The 6,899-nt window shown below is 35.1% G+C and overlaps 1 protein-coding gene across 2 annotated transcripts in view; it reads right to left on the bottom strand.

Annotated features, from left to right (window-relative positions):
- Positions 1–4,502, bottom strand: part of LOC106469123 (myocyte-specific enhancer factor 2C-like) — an 87,343-nt gene extending 82,841 nt beyond the window's left edge. For both annotated transcript variants that reach the window (XM_013929581.2, XM_022397550.1), the window contains exon 1: positions 4,486–4,502. The gene's annotated coding sequence lies outside the window, so the exon portion shown is untranslated. The remainder of the gene's footprint in view (positions 1–4,485) is intronic.
- Positions 4,503–6,899: the final 2,397 nt, after the last annotated feature.

Here is a 6,899-nt window from a genome sequence, read left to right as displayed (position 1 = left end):
AATTACAAGAACAGCATATGGAACGCATTCTGTCAAATAGGCATTTCAACGAATTATACAGAATGTGTTCCATATGCTACCCTTGTAATTCGAAATAAGTTTGGGTTAACAGCAGGATTAATTCGACCTTCTCATGCTTTGACAGCATCATAATCAGCCACGTATCTGAAATTAAGAAAAGCTACAAATCGCCTATGGACTTTTCGGACACCTTGTAGAATGCCGCAAAGCATCACACTAGTCATTAATGTGTCCTTTAACCAGTTTTATTTGACAGTGAATTAATATATATGTAGGTGTTATTTTAGAACTTCAAAAATACAAAAAAAATTCAAATGATAAAAAAAAAAATTAACTCTTTCTCAACTTGTTTGCTGTTAAGCGAAAAGCTACACAATGAATTATCTGTGCTCTGCCCACCGTCGCTATAGAGATCAGATTTTAAGCATTATAAGCCCTCAGCCTTATCGCTGAACCTCCTAGGAACCTTTTTCTTAATAAAACTACGTCACAGTAACTTGAAAAATCGCGATCTTTTATTAATACAAAATTATGTTAGCTCGTAATCTACGCGCACGCGTGCTTGAAACGTGCAAATGTCGAAATTAAACTAAAACCAGGAATACATTTTTCTTCTACATTTGTTTCACAAGTTCATGAACAAATCAAATTACTTTTATCTAATCTTAGGCTAACTTTAGCTATTTAACCAGAAACTTCCAATAAAAAAAAATATACAACAAAGCAGATGTTTCCAGCTTGTCTTTATTCGCCGAAGCTTTCTAGCATTTAAGTTTTACGTGATCTCCAAGTTCTCTACTTCCAGGCATTAGCTAATGGTTAAATTTGTTTAGTTTCAATCCTGCAGTTCTCTTCTTCGTACCACACATATATTTGTTCCCGACTTTATGTTTCATGTTCTTATTACTAATGTGTTTGTATATTTACACTCCATTTCTTTCAAATTTACACCTAGTGGTCACTTCTAGCCCCAGAAAACTGGAAAAAAAAAGAAACAAACAACAAAACAAAAAACGTGTTGCAGTCGTATTCTCGAACTTTATAATCCTGATAGTGCTCCGAATGGTTACGACAAAAAAAGTTTGTTGCTAATCCGCTAAATTATATCCTAACACGAGAGGACGGTTTTTCACGTAATTCAAACAGACTGTTTACATTTCTCATCGCTGTTCTCCTGCTAGTATTTTGTGTGAAAGCAAGCAATCACATAAGTAAAACAAAACCAAAATACTGTATAAATACTTCAAAAACCTTTTAAACTATTCGGAAACAAACTAAAAAAGTCCATACTTAATAATCTGCACCAGATGACCTAATGTTTCTCAACTGATAGAGTTTAGTATCTACTACAGTTAAGGAGAAAAATGCGAACCAATCCACGTTTAAACATTAATCTAAGATACATCCTGTTCGATCACAAAGTTCTAAAAGGTACTATAACATACAACATGCCCTAAACGTGGCCAGTTTTTATCCGATTTAACAAAATTAAATACAAATTTTCGTCTTCAGGTGCAGTTTGTTGAAGAAGTTAGAAAACGTACTAGTAATATTTGATTCTTTGTCGAGGAAATTTACCAAAGTCATCTATATTTCATTCGCTATATACCGCTAGTAATTTTTACTTTTACTTCATACAAAACATGTATTCCCCCCCCACCCCCACCCCCAGTGGAATAGACGAAAGTCTACGGGGTTCGATTCCTCGCGGTGGACACACAGATTGCCCGATGTGGCTTTGTTACCAAACAAACAAACACGTGTAATTGTTGTTCATTCTAATATATTTAAATTATAAATACAAAACAGCTCATATATAAATATATCCACGTTCCCCTAGCAAGGGTGCTTTGCTGTAATGCAGATAAGCTTCCCAGCAAATGCTAATTACTGCCATTATTTTCACAAGTAATAGCTGAACGTTGTATTAAGCATTATCAAGCATTCTTTGATGTTTAATTACTAACACAGACTTAAAATTTGTTCTTGTTATATTAATTCCATAACTTATTGTTCTCCTGTAAAGGCTTAATTATAACGTTTCGTTGTATTTCAAGTATTAGTATTCTATGTTTTGTTATAGAGCACTTTATATAAAGTGTTTAATACCTTCCATCTGAAGCACCTTTTGCGATATATGGGTTAAACGGAGGCCCCAAGGTTCGGGCACAGCTGTCCCAAATTTAAAACTGCTGACCAGAGGGAAGGCGATCAGTCAGCAGCATCCGCCGCGTATACGACTATTCTTAACGGAATACCAGGATTGACCGTCACTTTTTTAATGCACCCACAGATGCACGTGTTCAGCAGCATGTTGCAGGCTCGAACCTTGTAATCCACTATTCGGTACACTAACCTTTTCATAAAGAATCAAATAAGGATTTCTTAACTTGTTACTAAAAGAATTCTTATCGTTTATTAATCATTCACACACAATGTTATATACGTTCAGTAAGGCAAAATCCTCTAACAAAATATGTTTTCACTTGAAGGCAACAGTTTATTAACCATTCACACACACTGTTATATACGTTCAGTAAGGCAAAATCCTCTAACAAAATATGTTTTCACTTGAAGACAACAGTTTATTAATCATTCACACACAATGTTATATACGTTCAGTAAGACAAAATCCTCTGACAAAATATGTTTTCACTTGAAGGCAACAGTTTATTAATCATTTACACACACTGTTATATACGTTCAGTAAGACAAAATCCTCTGACAAAATATGTTTTCACTTGAAGGCAACAGTTTATTAATCATTCACACACACTGTTATATACGTTCAGTAAGGCAAAATCCTCTAACAAAATATGTTTTCACTTAAAGGCAACAGTATTTTTGAATAATATCTAAGCACCAAAGTTAATATCTCATCTTAATCTTAAAACGGAAGATTAAGAGCTTAACTGCTGGGTTTTTGTTGTGTTTTTTTTGGGTTTTTTTCGTGTGCCTTTTCCATTTTACATGGTAAACAACCCTATGCTTTTGTGATGTGTTTTAAATATTTTATATTGTTTATCATGAAATTAAGGATAAGTTCAAACAAGTATATATTACAGGGTGTTCCAGAAATAACCTCCCTATTCTGAACTGATAATAAAATTGTTACTACTAAGCGTAAGTAACTGAAACTTTGATATCCGTGCCAATTTCTTTATGGGGTTTATGACAGTATCAAAATTCAATATAATATGTAAATATATGCTGATAACTTATTAATTATTACTAACTCATTTCACGCAGACAAAAGGAAAATGTAAAAAAAAAAACGCTAAAATGCTAGAACTCTGGTAGTAACTAAATTCGTATATTTAACACGTTTGGAGATGTTGACCAACACCAAAGGAAGCCATATTGAACACTTATAATGAAAAACCTTATATTAATATTTCTGTAATGATTAAGTAATTAATAAAGCCTTACGCATTAAATTTATTTTGATATTATCATAAGTCCTATAGTCAAATTGGCAGTACGCACGGAAAGTTTCGGTTAGTTACGCTAAGTAATAATGGTTTTATTACAGTCCAAGATAAGGAAAGTATTTGTCGAACACCCTATATACTAGAGCAGGGAGCCCCCCAGTGGCACAGCGGTATGTCTGCGGACTCAAACAGCTAGGAACCGGGTTTCGATACCCGTCGTGGGCAGAGCGCAGATAGCCCATTGTGTAGCTTTGTGCTTAATTACAAACAAACTAGAGCAGTGGTTCCTAACCTGGGTTCGTGGATCCCTGAGCTGACATAGGACAGTTTTAGGAGGGCCGTAGCAAATACACAAAAATATGCAATACTGTTGAGATGGGGTGGGTGGGCCTTAGTCAGAGTGCGGAATGTTCTTCTGTATCAAGGTTAGCTGCATTACATAATTATAAAAATCTAGTGAAGCTGGTAAATTACTTGAGAAACGTTTACTGAAATATGAAAATGATCTTCAAACTGGAACATTTACTTGAACATCTAATTCACAGTTGGTATATAATGTGTGAACACATTCTTTTTTAGTTTTTTTTTTTCCAAAAATGGCCAACCTAAACCTGCAATAAACACGTGCAGTGTTTTTCGGACGCTTAGATTCTTCCCAAGTGTCAGCGAGATAAGTCTGAACTTGTAGAAGGAAAACTTAAAATAAAAATAAACCTTTTTTTTTTATATCGTAAGTAGATTCTGGAAAGATTATTCCACGAACGAACTTATATTGAAAGTCATATCTGTATTAGTAACACAGCTAAAAAAATAAAACACATCCCATCAGTATTTTTCCAGCTGAATGTGCACTAAAAACTTTTAACAGCAGCGCGAGTCGAAAACGAAACTCTGCGATCAAATGTCTCAGTTTTCGACAAAAGCTTAAACGTATTATGACGTCTGAGGATCAACCAATAGGATGACCAATTTGATTTAATGGGGTAGATTTTTTCGAGATTCGCCGAGTATGAAATACCCTTGATTCCCTTACCTCGATAAATCGTAGAGAAACAACATCAAAATCAATGCCACTAAATTACTGGGAACGTTAATGATATAATTTGACGCGTGATTCGTATCCGTAATACCCAATGCATGCTGTGAAACACGGTAAGTATAATATCTGAACATTTATCTATCATGGTTCATGCAATAGAGTTGTTTACTTCTCTTGACAACTCGACAACAAACATGAAATACTAAGTAATCGCTATTTTTAGTTGGCCTTCTGACGTAAACAGTACGTCTAGATGACGCACAACGAGATACTTCGACAACAAATATTTACCAGTGGTAACAGGTTAAGTCTCTTTTCAATGTTTCTTTCTTAACGGCTAATTTGGAGAAACAAGAAAAAAATAATTATGATAATCTTATTGCTTAATAAGAGTATTATCTCTTCATTTATTTAGATGACTTTGTAGCTTTAACCTGAATATATATATGAAGCCGCATGACTGTAAAACCCTACATTTGTAACGAACAGAACAAAAATGTTAATTTCATACTTCTGTAATATTGGATTAATTATCATGGATTTAATTTTAGTTTGCTCATCTGCATTTGCCCATGTATTTTGACACTCTGTCACCATTGCACTAGTATTTAGTAAAAGTAATATGAAGGATTTTGATCAAATCTTAGTGGAGTGGAACAAACCGACAAGTTCTTGAAAATACAATGTTTTTAAGCACAAAGCTTCGTGCGCAATTGTAGCGGAGACGGGGCCACAATACTTGAATTTCGAATGATCTTCGGAACAAACCGACAAGTTCTTGAAAATGACAACTACTATGTTTTTAAGCACAAAGCTTCATGCACAACTGAATATCTGTAGCTGAGACGGGGACACAATAATTGAATTTCGAAAGATCATCATTCATGTTTTAGGCTCAGAGTTCTTCTGATATCCATTGGTGGATAATATCTGATAGTTAACATGGGCTTGAAATATTACTTTGTTTCTTTATTAAATTTTACGCAAAGATATCTCCTTTAGCCGTCCCTAATTGTGACGCTACAGGGAAGGTAGCTAGTCAACACTACCCACCGCCAACTCTTTTCAGACCGAATAGTGGGATTTGACTGTTAATCTTATAACACACCCACGATCCCAAAGTGCGTAGCGTGACTGTGTTTTGGAGGGGGCGGTAACGGGGCGCAAACCACAGATCCTCTTATCTACAATCCGACACGCTAACCACTGGCCCACACTCGGCTCATGAATTATTAGTATAAATAAAGAGCCGAACGCGGCCCAGTGATTAACGTGCCGGACTGTGGGTCCAAAATTCCGTAGTTCGCGCATCGTTACTGTCTAAAACAAACCCACTGCGATCCGCATTTTGGGGGCGTGGGTATGTTATAAGAATTACGGTTTAATCTCACTATTGGATTAGAGTAGGCCACGATATGAAGAAGTAAGATTCTGCCAATTACTGATGTTTAAACAAGGGGGAGGAGGTACACCCCACTTTGACTGTATTTTTTTGCAAAACATTGTTCACCAGTTCTTCCTTACCTTTAAACAAAGTCACGTGCACATTCCGACAGCCAAATAGTATATTATACACAAAAAAATAAGAAATTAAGAAAATAAACTTCCATAGCGAGGACTTGTCTATTTCGGAACTAGAACTCTTTCTTGTTTTTGTTATTCTTGAGTTAAAAGCAAAAGTTTTGATTTGTTTACACTTCTGTCGTCCATGAACAACGTGTATGAATTGTATGTTTTCTAATGACTTACATTTCTTAATGTGTGTGTGTGCGTGTGTGTGTTAGCATCCATCACCCAGAGTTGGTTGGCTCGATTACCGTAATTTTTGGTATGGTAACTGGAAACTATCCAACAATGTATCTGGACTATTTGGTTTTATAATTTTTGTCCTAGAAGGGATTTAATAAATCCGCTGAAATAGAGTACATTTTCACTTTTTTATAGACTTTTGGCTTGCACCATCTAGAGTTGGCTGCCTCGATTACCCTAAATATTTGTAGGGTAACTGGAAACTATCCAACAATGTATCTGGACTATTTGGTTTTATATTTTTTGTCCTAGAAGGGATTTAATAAATCCGCTGAAATAGAGTACATTTTCACTTTTTTTTATAGACTTTTGGCTTGCACCATCTAGAGTTGGCTGCCTCGATTACCCTAAATATTTGTAGGGTAACTGGAAACTGTCCGACATTTTACATAGGATATTTTGTCGTAGGATTTTTTGGGGGATAACTACACCAAGAAATAGGGCACATTTCCAGTTTTTTTTTGTATACTTTTAGTTTTAACTTTAAAGACATTAGTGCTTAAAGTACTTAATCAGTTATGAGTCAATTATTACCTTCCACAAAGCAGGGTATGAAATTAGCATCTAACGAGGTCATTTGGGATTTCATAACAAAAGAA

Source organism: Limulus polyphemus, unplaced genomic scaffold, assembly GCF_000517525.1.
Source record: "Limulus polyphemus unplaced genomic scaffold, Limulus_polyphemus-2.1.2 Scaffold3317, whole genome shotgun sequence".
In the NCBI taxonomy this organism is placed as follows: Eukaryota; Metazoa; Arthropoda; class Merostomata; order Xiphosura; family Limulidae; genus Limulus; species Limulus polyphemus.
This window is presented reverse-complemented; position numbering and strand designations above follow the sequence as displayed.